Raw genomic sequence first — 14,289 nt, 5'->3', positions numbered from 1 at the left:
TAATAATTGTGCATGTGAGTGTTTGTCTTAAGCTTCACCTGATTCTTCACATCGGTCACATAATTTCCTTTCTTCCTCCAGTCAATGGAGACTGGATGTGGTCCGTTGCTGCTGATGTAGTTCCCCTTGGTAGCAGAGCAGTTCTGCAAAAGACAATACTTAAAATAACTCTGCCAAATAAAAAATTGTAAACTGCTTCCTGTTTGGTAGGTGTTACCTGTGGTTCAGACCAGAGGAACGACTTCGAAATTCACCAAATGTCATGTCTGAAAACTGGTTCAGAGCACTGCAGGAAGAAAAGAGGCATTTTAGAGTCTGTCACAAGAACCTGTAAAACTGTAAGTGTAAATCCAGAGAGCTCCTACTTGTGAAAGAGTGATTCCCCTCATTGTGTTTGTCAATCCTCCTCTTGTTCTCTGTGAATATCTGGAGTCTCTCATAGTACTCCTGCGTGTTGTACACTTTGTTGTGCTGCACACGGGGGAGGTTGTTGTTAACTTTTTACAGTTTAATTATATACGTGAGTGGTGAGCAGCTGTAATTATGCAGCTCACAGATGATTACCATTGAAGGCAACACGGTTACTGTGATTTTTCACGTCGGGTACTTCCTCCTAACAATACACTGAGCGTATTTTTTTCACAAATTAGACAGAAAACAGCATATGGGTAGATCTGACTCACCTGTGCCACATGACTTGAAGTGAAAGTCGTCTGAAAATAATGCAATAATATCAAAATGTGTCTGGTACACAACACAAAGCAGTAAAGACAAAGAAAAACTGACGCCGTAGCGAAAAAAAAAGATGAAAGTGAAAGTTTGCGTTTACACATAATACAGCCAGATATGTGTGAAAACCGGACGATCAGAGCAGCTTACCTTGTCCAGGCAGGTGAAAAGCTGAAGTTAGAGGCGCCAAGCAAATACGAGCAAAATCATGTTGATTTTTGAAAAGGTGCAGCCGATCGCAGCAGCAGGCGGATGAAAGTGAAGTGAAACCAAAGAGTGAACAGGAGTGAAACAGATGAGGCGATCACGAGGTGAACAGATCACACTGAGAGAAGTAGTTCCACTTATTAATATAACACAGGACGAAACCTGCATAGTCATAACGTTATAGCTCATTGGTGAAGAAATCTTTTGCTACAGATATCTTCTAGTGTCACTCCTTCATTCCATAACCCACTGTTGTTCACAATGGTCTTATCTTTTGTTATTTGCTACTGTCTGCCAGATCCCTCATCTCTTACCTTTTGTGTTTACCAGACTCCTTCATTGAATCACCTTTTGTTCTTTGTTGTCTTCCCATCTGTTACTGATTAGCAACTATGGGCAAACTAACCAATATTCACCTTGGCATTTACACACAGCCCTCTCCCTCTGACCCACTCTCTGACCATCCCTATAAAATGTGTTCTGGGTTGGCTTACTTTCACACTCATTCTCTGCGTTGGTGGGTCAATATATAATTGAGGGACTTTTGAAGTCCATGGGATATGTTTTGCATACATATTTATTCAAATAAAAAAAAGTATTTTATGTTCATTATAATCATGTCTTTACAAATTCCATAATTATTTATTATGGAAACAATCACTTATTAATAAAAATGACTGGATATCACTAAAAATGTCAACTAAATAACGGTCTGAATTTAATAACAACCACCTTCTAATTAGCTAAACAAAAATAAAATTAGCTTTTTTCAGAAGTTGTTTTGATTGTGTTCTTTTTATTAAGTTGAGTTAATCATGACAGATATTTCTTTTTGGCAATATATCAAATTTTATATGGAAAATAACAAATTGTATCTGTGTCCGAGAAATCACTTTTAACTAAGTTAACCATTAAAAAACACCTCTCAAGGAAGTGCGTTAATTCCAGATCACATGACCTGCTCCACATGATGTCATTTCCTCCTGAAGAAAAGACTGGTACAACTCCAAGGCTTTTTTAGTTATTTAATATAAAGTAGTGTGTGAGTCAAGTGTGGATTTATCGCGTGTCAACAGGTTTACTACAATATCTTTATAAATAACTTTCAATTTCAATTTTACTAAATTGTATATATAATATTTAGAAGAATATTTCTCTAAAAATGCCATGTGGTGTTTGGTTATAGGTGGCCATGTTGATTTTAGGCCTGAAAACAGCAAAATATGCCAACTAAGTCCGTGTAGGATCTGGTAATTGGATTTTCCGTTCTGAAACGGGTATTGAAAAACAAAAAACGAGTGGTTATTTGATTTTCGTTTTAAAATACAAAAATTAAATTTGAAATACAAGGCGTTTTTCCTTTTCATGATCAAAAGGGGATATACGATTTTTTTTAAATGCTTTAATTTTCGTTTTATATTTAGAATAACAAGAAAGTAAAATCAGTAAGAGACAGAAACGAAAAAAGGTCCGTTTTTTCATTTTCTGAGACCGGAAGTGGTCATCAGCAAGTGTGGAGCCAAACAGAGTCATAGACTGTACATACATTTTTTTTTCGTGAGTTTTCATGGTCAAAATGAGAGATCAGGTGGCAGATCTTAAAATAAATCAATATTGATTTTTTTATAGAGCGTTAAAGTTTTGCAAAGCCAGGGGCGGGGCTACTTGATTGACAGTCCGGTCTGGAATGATTGACAGGTCCTATGGAGGAGGCAGCAGAGACTCTGCTCTCCTCGTTTGGATTAATTCTGATATAATAACTGTTGGTTTATTTATCGGTGCAGCAGCAGAACATTTTCCACAGACAGTTTTCCTGCCCGTTGGCTTGTTTTAACCAGTTTTCTACCTTCGGCTGATTCTACCAGCAGACACTGAAAGGACTCTGATAGTTCGGCAAGTAAATGTTTATTTTCGTATCGGTGCCGCTTTTAATGCACTTTATATGCAGCTTTAGTGTCAGATATAATGTGTGCCATGCGCTCCAGATGTTGGTGGAGTTTGTTTCAGTGTATGTTGACCAGAGAAGAAAGTTAGCATAGTAAATATTAGCTTTAATGTTAGCGATGCTAACCGAGCTAGCTGCTCAGTGGTAGCCTGATTAAAGCTAACGTAGCATCAAGCTAATGTGTTGAGTTTCATGTAAACAGCGAAGTGTGTTGTGTTCCTGTCAAGTGGTTCATTAAGTTCATAAAACTGTGGCTGGTTGACATTAATGTAACGTTCAGGAAACTTAAATATGATTAAAACAGTAACGTTAATGTTCTAGTTGTCAGTAATCAGCTTTAATTTGAAACTAAAACAGACTCTGATAGTTTTAAATGACATCAGTTTGATTAAGTTGTTGAAAGTTGTCTCATTTGTGGTTGTGATGTTGCTGCTGATTCATTAAAAGCAGATGATCCGTGTTGAAGATACGTTTAGTTCTAGTATCAGAAGTACAAGAAGGAAAATGGAAGTTTAGTTCTGTTACATCAAAGATTTCAGAATTAAAATAACTAAATGAGTCTTTATACCTCAAACTTTATTTTTACAATAAAGAAATAATGAAATAATCACAGATAATAAAAATATAAATAGCAGAGAAAACCTGAGAGAATAATTTCCTGAAAAGTCTGTGAAGGAAAAGCAGCTTTTTTATCCTGACAGATCAGAATCAGCTCCAACATCTGCATCTGACAGCATCAAGTCAACCAGAAAGAAAAGAAAAAAGAAAATGACTTCTTTCTGATCACATCTGTTCCACTGCTCACAGTCTGCTGCTGCTCACATTCTTCACATTTATAGTCCACTTTTAAAAGTTCAGCAGACAGGTGCTCTGCTTTGGAGTGTGACGATGTCGTCGGTGATGTGGAGAGTGAAGTTTCCGTTTCACCCACAGCGTGCTTTAGGGCATCCGGGTCGGACTTGATGTTTGAAATACTGACCGACAGCTCAGATTTAACTGTCTGTAGTTCTGTTTTGATGGGGGTTAAACTTTCACTCAAAGCTGCCAGGAGCTGGGTGTTTAAAATAACTGCCGTCTCGTTACAGAGTGAAAGTAGCAGTTCCTCCTTAAGGTCAGAGATTGCAGCATCTGAGGGCCTCTTCAAAAGAAGACGTAGTTGATGAAGACGTTCTGGAGCAGGACCAGAAAGACACGACCAAGCAGCCTTGAGATCTTAGGCAGCGTCTCCCTCAGGTGGGTGTCAACGGTGTTCATGGTCAGGTCTGTGGTAATCCCGTCAAAAAACAAAACAGGACAAAATGTAGATCATAAATCAACATGTAGCCAAAGCACTCTGTGTATAACGCCATAGTATAGGATGTAATTCAGAAAATGTCAAAGTATAGTATACTTTTCAAGAATAACATAGTATGGCCTGTAGTTCATAGTATAGCATGTCAGCAAAAAGCCCCAACTGATTATTATGTGGTTCAAAAAGTGCAAAATGAAAACGTCATAGTACTGTGTCAATTTAAAAAGCCTATAGTATAGAGTGTCGCCCAACAAACGTCATAGTATAGCATGTGGCTCAAAAAACGTCATAGTATAGCATGTCGTCCAAAAAACATCATAGTATAGCATGTCACTCTAAAAACATCATAGTATAGCCTTTGGTCCAAAAAACGTCATAGTATAGCATGTCGCTCTAAAAACGTCATAGTATAGCATGTCGCTCTAAAAACGTCATAGTGTAGCATGTCGCTCTAAAAATGTCATTGTATAGCCTTTGGTCCAAAAAAACGTCATAGTTCAGCATGTTGTCCAAAAAACGTCATAGTATAGCATGTCGCTCTAAAAACGTCATAGCATAGCATGTCGCTCTAAAAACGTCATACTATAGCATGTCCATCTAACAACGTCATAGTATAGCATGTCATCCAAAAAACGTCAGAGTATAGCCTTTGGTCTAAAAACGGCATAGTATAGCCTTTGGTCTAGGTTTGGTTCTAGCTTCTTTTATTTCTCGTAAAAGGCCGTAAAGGAGGCCGTGAAAAACACTCCAGAAAGGTTTTCTTTGAAAAAAAAATTATCATGAATTTTGGCGCAAAAGAACGCCATAGTCTACTACGTCGAAAAAAAAATGCAATTTTTCAACATGTTGTAAAAACGTGCCATATGATGAAATAATGTAAAGGAGGCCCTGAAAAACACTGTGGTCAGCTTTTCTTTTAAAAAAAAATCACCATGAATTTTGGTGCAAAGAAACACCATACTATACTATGTCAAAAAAGAAATGTGATTTTTCAACATGTTGTAAAAACGTGCCATATGATGAAATGATATAAAGTAGGCCGTGAAAAACACTCCAGAAAGGTTCTCTTTGAAAAAATAACCATCATGAATTTTGGCGCAAAAAAAACGTCATAGTATACTATGTTGAAAAAAATGTCGTTTTTCAAGATGTTGTGAAAACATGCCATATGACGAAGTAATGTAAAGCAGGCCCTGAAAAACACTATAGAAAGGTTTTCTTTGAAAAAAAAATCAATTTTGGCGCAAAAAAATGCCATAGTATACTATGTCGAAAAAAAAATGTGATTTTTCAACATGTTGTAAAAACGTGCCATATGACGAAATAATGTAAAGGAGGCCGTGAAAAACACTACAGAAAGGTTTTCGTTGAAACAAAAATCATCATGAATTTTGGCGCAAAAAAACGCCATAGTATACTATGTCGAAAAAAATGTCGTTTTTCAAGATGTTGTGAAAACATGCCATATGATGAAATAATGTAAAGGAGGCCGAGGAAAATACTCCAGAAAGGTTTTCTTTGAAAAAAAAAAATCATCATGAATTTTGGTGCAAAACAAATGCCATACTATACTATACTATGTCGAAAAACAAGCGATTTTTCAAAATGTTGTAAAAACATGCCATATGATGAAATAATGTAAAGGAGGCCGTGAAAAACACTGCAGAAAGGTTTCCTTTGAAAAAAAAATCATCATGAATTGTGGTGCAAAAAACGCCATAGTATGTCGGAAAAAAATGCGATTTTTCAACATGTTGTGAAAACGTGCCATATGATGAAATAAGGAGGCAGTGAACAACACTCCAGAAAGGTTTTCTTTGAAAAAAAACATCATCATGAATTTTGTCACAAAAAAACGCCATAGTATACTATGTCGAAAAATGCGATTTTTCAACATGTTGTGAAAACGTGCCATATGATGAAATAATGTAAAGGAAGCCATCAAAAACACTCCAGAAAGGTTTTCTTTGAAAAAACAATCATCCTGAATTTTGGCGCAAGAAAACGCCATAGTACAGTTTGTGGTCAAAAATGGCCAAAAAACATCATAGTTTAGTATGTGGTCAACAATGGTGAAAAAACATGTATGATATGTCATATTTTCTTAAAAAAAAAAAAAAAAGCAAAATGTCATAATATAGTTTGGAGTTGTCTGTGAAAAAAAGTCATAACGTCATAAAATTGTTGTCTTAACTCATGTAATAGAAATATCAAAGTGTAGTACATTCGTAAAATGATCATAATATGGCATGTCAAAAACCGACATAGGAAGGTATTTTATGTCATCATGTAGTGTTGCTAAAAAAAAAGCATGTCGCTCTAAAAACGTCATAATATAGCATGTCGTTCAAACAATGTCATAGTATAGCCTTTGGTCCAACAAACATCATAGTTTAGCATGTCGCTCTAAAACGTCATAGTGTAGCATGTTGCTCTAAAACGTCATAGTGTAGCATGTCGCTCTAAAAAACGTCATAGTTTAGCCTTTGGTCCACAAAACGTTGTTTGTCCCGGCTGTCAGAAGTAGGTGAGGAACAACACAAAAACAGTCCAAACGCTGGTTTCCAGAGGGTTAGACGAGTATTTATTTGAAAGAGGAAGTTTACAACAACACATGTGAGGGGGTTAAAAGCAAATGGGTGTTAGTAAAATAGAAAATAAATAAACAGAACTAAAAGTGAGACTTCATGTTGGCATTGATGGGCATTCCAACCAGGAACAAAGTAAACGATAATCAATACGAAAAAAAAACTCTTCCTGTTCAACCTCTTCAAGCCCAAAAACACACCGCAGTAGCATCCTAAACTAAAACTACCAATGGGTTCCCTGTTTTCCTTTCTGAACAATTCAAAGGTCCCCTCTCTATCTCCCCACACATCCCACCAACCACTGGAACACATCTCCAAAGTTCTGCCAGGCCAGCTCAGCTTCCCTCAGAAGAAGTTCCACCACCTGCCAGATGAAGGAGCCTTTTGAGAGGCAGCTGGCATCGTGATTGGACTGTATTTTGGTCTGTTCCAATCCAGCTTCAGCTCCAGAGACGGCAGGCGGGCGGAGCATCAACGGAGGCCGGGTGGACGAAGGCATGCAGCTGAGTACAAATCCAGAAAACAACAGAGGAGGAGTGCAGTGGCCCAGGGCCAGAACAACCAGAGTAGCATCATATGTCTCTTAGAAAACATCATAGTATAGCCTTTGGTATGAAAAAAACGCCCATCATATACATCGTATATTGTACAAATAAGTCAAAGGAAAGAGACATACATTGTAGAATTGTAGTAATTGTGGGCTGACTGATTTACTGATTATCAGTATTTTATTTTTTACTGATTTACGGTAATAAATACATTTAAAAATGGCGCTACTTTGGCTCTGAACCTTTATCTACCTGTGGTCGCTCTGTCTTCTGGGAGTGATTTGATTGGTTATACGTCACTAAATAAAACTCCTTTAACTTAACATCTGTCAACAAAACAAAAACGGTATCAACAAAGTTTCCTGTTAGAGTTTGTGTTCTTCTAAGTTTAACATCCAAGATTTTAAATACTTTCATTTACTGCAAATGAATATTCGACTGCAAATGAATATCGACTCCAAATGTCTCACTAATAATCATTATCAGCCTTAAAAACCCACAAAACACCCCTCTATACTCGACCACATTTAGTACAGTCCGGTTCCCCCTTCTATAAATCTGCTTGGAATCTTCCACTTCCTGTTTGTCAAAGTGGCCTTCTACCTGGACAGGTTTTGTTGGAGCTCATGCAACAAACATTTTTGGGTAACTGCACTTTAATATGGATGGATGACACTGAATTAGAGTCTGTTTTAATGAGACTGAGTTAAGATGTGTAGCTGTCATTAAATAGGAAATTATTTCTCAGAATTCACAGATGAAAGTCTGAAATGTTTGCTAGGTTAGCGTCCCACATGTTCTTTGGCTCAGCTAAAGCTAACTCTCTCCCAACTTCTGGATCTCTTGAGTTACTTGTTGTTAAAATATCTTGCTGTAGGTGCTGAAGCTCAGAAAGTCTGAGATGGTTGTTCAAAATAAGCTCATTCTCAAGTCTTATCTGAACTGTCCTCTTTTGTTTGAACTTTCCCTAAACTTAGGAGTTAATGACAGAGCAGCACATCCAGACTCAGTCTCATTTATGTAGAGATTAAACTTGAGTGTCCATTCATTGATGTTAAAGTGCAGTTTTTCAAATGTTTGTTGCACATGCTCCCAACCAAACCAGTCCAGGTGGAAGACAATGTGAAGAGAAAGCTCCAGAGGATGAATATCCCACATTTACGTTGGAAATAAATGTCCTTTAATTAGACATTGTCATGCAAAAGTTGGATTTCCCTTTAATGAAGTTCAAATCTTTTGTTGAATGTTTTGATGATGTTGGTTTCTTAATGTTTTCTGACACTCAGCCCCAAAGATTAAAACCTTCTACAGCTCACAAGCTGCAACAATTCACACATTATCAACTATCTTTCTGACTAAACTAAGATAAAAAGTGAAAAACTGTCTGATTCCTGCATCATGAATGTAAATCTTTTTGGTTTTTATGATAGTAAACTGAATATATTTGGGTTTGACATTGTATAAACCAAAACAAGAAATTAATTACTGGAGAAAACAATCAACAGATTAATGGACAAAGAAAATGTGTTTTCCAGCATATATGGCTGAATTACTCCAACATTAAAAGATACATACAATTTTTTATTCAATTTTATTTATATAATGCCAATTACAGGTCAAATTGTCTCAAGACGCTTTATTTTTATATTTTTTTGTCATATTTAAAATATGACAAAGTAAGAAATTTAAAGCTCTTGACTAATCCAATTTATTATTTGGTTTTTAAGAGACTAATCGACAATTAAAATAACTTTCTCCACTAAAACTAATAAACATGAGGTCAGATAGAAGGAACAGTTTTAAATACTGCAGTCCCACGATGACAAGAATAAAGTTTGTCAACAAAAACTGCTGGTGGATTCCATTAAAGTCCTAATAAATGATAATAAAGTGTGATACTAAAGGTTTGTGGTGCTAAAAATCTCCAAGTAAAGATATCAAGTTGAACATCTGGATGGAGGTTGATAAAAGTTGACCTTCTTTCATTTCTCTGGCGCCGACTCCATGGATTTTATGGATGGTGGTTAAAGACCTGCTCTTCTAGTCGTCGTCCTTCTAGTTGCTGTAAAAAGTCAGTCCATCCTCGCTGACTTCAACACCTCTTCATGACAACTTGTTCTGCCTCCAACCTCGTGGAAACTCCAGAAACTCGGGAAAACCCGTGGAGACGTCGAAGAACTCCTGGAGACTCGAAGAACTCGTCGGGCGGGGGAAGGTGTGGTGGGGAGGTGGGGGAGTAGAGGGGGAGGCCGCCACCCATCTCCCCGCCTCCTCCCCGCCCTGACTCCACCCAGACTCCGCCTTGGCTCTGCCCATGTGGTCACTTTGAGGAACTACGATGCCAAAGGGACGACGAAATCATTTCTTTTCATCTGATCTGTAGCTCAGTGAGTTAAGGATTTGCCTATGGAGCTGCAGGTCGCCGTTCAAGACCAGGACACTTTCTTATATTTTATCAAATCTTGACAAAGACAAACAAAGAAAAGGGCCAGTGGCGGGTCTTGAACCTGCGACCTTCCACTTGGTAGTCCTCTTCTTATCCCCCTGAGCTATCCGCTCAGATACTAATTCTTCTTTTTTTTGCGCATTTGTCATCTATTTTTTGTCATTTTTGAGTTTTTTTTTAACTCGAGTCTCGACTTGACCGTTTTTCTCAGGAGGCTGGACTTCAGCCTTTGTGCTGGAGGGTTGAACCCTCAGTTCCAAGACTTTCCAAGCCTCCACACCTCCCGAGTCCTCAGGACTTGAGCTTTCACACAGTCTGAGGGCTGAAATTTTCTAAGTCCCACAGTAGTTCTCTGTTGGATTGAACCTTCAGACAGTCTGAGGACTGAAAACCTCGAAGTTCTTGAGTAGTTCTCTGTTAGTTTGAACCTTCAGACAGTCTGAGGACTGAAAACCTCGAAGTTCTTGAGTAGTTCTCTGTTAGTTTGAACCTTCAGACAGTCTGAGGACTGAAATTTTAAACGTTTCTCAGTACTTCTCTGTTAGTTTGAACTTTATGGTTAACAGAAGCCTTAAAACTTGTGACCATGAGTCTTGATTTCACATTTAGACCATCCATCTGAGTTCTTCTCAGACCTTCACCTGTGGGTTTTTTAGAAATCCTCAACAAACTTTGATTCTCTTCACTGAACAGTAAAGTTTGTGGAGATCAGAAGGTAACATTAGTTTGATCAATGCCTTCAACTACTAGTAGACTTTATCTGGAAAGCAGTTTTCTGAAATGAGTTCTTAGTAAATCTGTCCACAATCAAACCAAGAACATAGAAAGAGGAAATGTTTGAAGAAACAACTTGATGTTTTTGTTTCAGATTAGAAAACGCTCTTTTTGATCATTTTATTGTCTCTTCTGTTTAACTTGATCTTCTAAAGTTTAACTGGTGTCTTTTCAAATGTTTTGTCTTTAGTTTGATTCTTCTTAAACATTTAGTTTTGCTCTTTTCTCACCTTTTATTCTTTTCTAATGTCTTATTTGATTTTGAAATGTTTTGTCTTTTTAATGTTTAATTGTTTTTTCAAATGTTTTATCGGCGTGTTTGAATTTTCTTTCCCAATAATTAGTTTTTCAATTAAATCTTTTCTTTTTAGATGTATTACCACCTTTTAATGTTTAATTTTCTTTTTAAATGCTTCATTGTATTTTCTGTTTAATTCCTATTTGAAGTTTTATTGTCTTTAAGATGTAATTTTCTAATTAAACATTTAATTTTGTAATTAAATGTTTTGTCTTTTTAAAGGTTTAATAATCTAATTAAATGTTTTGTATTTTTTAAAAATGTTTAATATTCTTCTTGTTTAATTGTATTTTTTAAATGTGTAATTATGGAAAATATTTTATCTGTAATTTTTAATATTTATATTTTAAAAAGTTTGTTTAATTTCATAATTGCATGTATTGTATCTTGTTTAATTATCTCATTCAATATTTTGTCTGTTTAATATCATTTAATTGTATGTATCAACAAGATACAATACATACAATTATGAAATTAAACAAAATTTTTAAAAAACAAATATTTAAAATTACAGATAAAATATTTTCCATAATTACACATGTAAAAAATACTTGTTAATAATAAAACTTTTTAAAAATTTTATTGTATTAATTTTTTTTTCCTTTGATTTAATTGCTTTTTGTTATGTAGTTTATTTCTTTAATCTTCTTTTTCTGTCAAGATTTTAACCCCAACCTTAAAAATGAAATAAACCCTTAAATCACAATGAAAATACTTCTGTTGTCACAATTATGAGTTAGTCAGTTATTCAGTTTATCAATTCAACTTTATTTGTTAAGCACCTTTCACACAGATGGCAAAACTAAACAAGCAAAGAGAAAAAAACTATGCTAAAACTATGACTAAAACTCAGAAACATTAAAAAAAAAAGATTTAATATCATAATAAAACGTGTCCAGGGGATGGAGGGCGTTTATAGAAGTCTTCTTGGGCTCACATGGCAAATCATTTAAAATATAAACTTGATATTCAGTCTAAGGAACCTGGAAACTGCAGAGCGACAGAAGAACCAACAATATCTCCTGTTTTCTCCTTTAATGAGTCGACTCTTCTTGTGCTTTCAGACCAAAGAACTACAGACTCTTCACAACCTGCTCAAACTCTTGGTACAGGACCTCACCACACGGGTCAAGCAGGTTTCCGTCTCATTTCTACTCTGAAGCTCACCTTCTCCTGCTCAAACTGCTGACAAATGTTTCTGCTGCTCTAAAGTCTGGTCTCCAGAACTTCCTAAAAACTCTCAAAGTCTCTTCTGCTGCAGGTTGCTTTGTAGAACTGTTCCAGAAAACCTCACTAAACCACATGGAGGGGCCTCAAGATAGTCGTCCAAATGAAACCATACAAAAACCAAACTAGCACAACCCAAACGCTAAAGTCTCCTGCAGCCTACCAGAGAACCTCTGAGAACAGAGAATCAGGACAGGAACTCTTACCTTCTGGACAACCAACTGGTTCACAAACAAGAATACAGAATGTGTCTGACCAAAAACCTCTAAAGACTCACTACAGCCAAGATAAAGACACAACTCAGCTGCACCAAATCCACTAATCACTGCACACATTAGCACCATGTGCTAACTGTGGCTAAAGAACCACATTTACCAAGACAACTATCCAGTACAAAGCCCTAAAACACACCAAGAAACACATTAAAGACGATTTTACTGCTGGAAGCTGCAAGCCAACGCCTAAAGAACAAACTAAAGCAATGGAGCCAAACCCGGTTCAGTGGTGAAGAGAAGCAGAGGAAATGTTTGTCTGCAGCTAAATAAAGCAGGAAGACACTGAGCTGCTCAGGTGTTCCTGATAACACCAAGCAGCCACCTGGACAGCCAATAGGAACACAGCTTACTGGAAGTCCAGAGGGCTGGGTTAGTGAAGGAAATTTAGTTTAAAGTTGAAGCAGAAAGTTAACAAAGAAAGTTGAAAACCACCTTCTGATACCTGAAATCTCTGAGTTTTCACACAAAGAACACCTGAACATGTCAAACTGGTTCCATAGTAGAACCATCATTGTAAAAACGTCATAGTATGGTGTGTTGCTCAAAAAACATTAGGACCCGGCTGTCTAGGGTCGCCGAGGAGCAACACAAAAACAGGACAAACGCTGGTTTCCAGGGGGTTAGGAGGCTATTTATTTGAAAGAGTAAGTTTACAACAACACAACATGTGAGCAGAAAAATCACAAAGTCTGTCTTTAGTTCAGCTGAAAATATTAGTTTTTGTCTTTTTTATTGACCAAACTTTTCAGGAAGTAGATGAAGAATAATTAAAGCTCTCATGTAGAAGTCCAACTTATTTTGGATCCTTGTGGAGAGTTTAATCTTAGAGTTTGTAAAGCTGTTGAGTTTTTAGAGTCACATGGATTGTTTTGACATTTAATAACCGAGTCCTGAAATAAAATTACAGTTGTGGATTTCTGTCATTTAGTCTGGACTAAACAAATAACAGCAGCATAAATCTCAAACGTCATTATGAGGAGTCTGGATTGAGGTTTCCCACTTGATAATGACCAAAACATGAAATTTAGGTTGGTTTAAAGGAATATTCCACCTTAAATCTTTGAATATTGACCTGAAAGGTTGGTTTCAGGAAGTATTCCACCTACAAGGTCTTCAAACATCCACCTTAAAGGAACATTCCACCAAAAATCCTTGGACATGCACCTAAAATGTTGGTTTAACTGAGTATTCCATCCAAAATCCTCAGAGAGACCTGAGAGGCTGGTTAAAAGGAATATTCCACCTAAAACCTCAACTCTAGACCTGAAAGGGTGGTTTAGGAAAAATCCTTCAATGTAGACCAAAAAAGTTACTATGGAGGAATATTCCACCTGAAATGTAGACCTGAGAAGTTGGTTCGGAAGAATATACCATCCTAAACATCCTTAAATGTAGACTAAAAGACGGTTTGGAAGAAAATTCCACTGAAAATCCTCCAATGTAGACCTAAAAGGTGAGTTTAATGGTATATTCCACCTAAAATTCACTACTGTAGACCTTGGAGGTTGGTCTGATGGTATATTCCACCCAACATCCTTGAACATAAACTTAAAAAGTTCGTTCAAAGGAATATTCCACCTGAAATCCTTCAATGTAGACCAAAAAATCTTGGTGTAAAGGAATATTCCACCTTAAATGTAGACCTAAAGGATGGTTTGGAGTAATATTCTACTCTAAAATCTTCCAATGTAGACCTAAAAGGTTTATCTGATGGTATATTCTACCCAACATCCTGGAACATTTACCTAAAAGGTTGGTTTAATGGTATATTCCCAGAAGAACCCTTGAACATCGGGCTTAATGGTATATTCCACCCAAAATACTTGTACATATACCAAGAAGTCAGTGTAAAGGAAATGTAGACCTAAAAGGATTGTTTAAAGGAATATTTAAACAATTATTTTCAGTATTTAATAATCTGTTATCGGTCAGAACCCTGGCAAACTTATTTTCATCAGTTT

The sequence above is a fragment of the Amphiprion ocellaris genome, chromosome 3 (genome assembly GCF_022539595.1).
Source record: "Amphiprion ocellaris isolate individual 3 ecotype Okinawa chromosome 3, ASM2253959v1, whole genome shotgun sequence".
Classification (NCBI taxonomy): Eukaryota; Metazoa; Chordata; class Actinopteri; family Pomacentridae; genus Amphiprion; species Amphiprion ocellaris.
Note: the sequence above shows the minus strand (reverse complement) of the source record.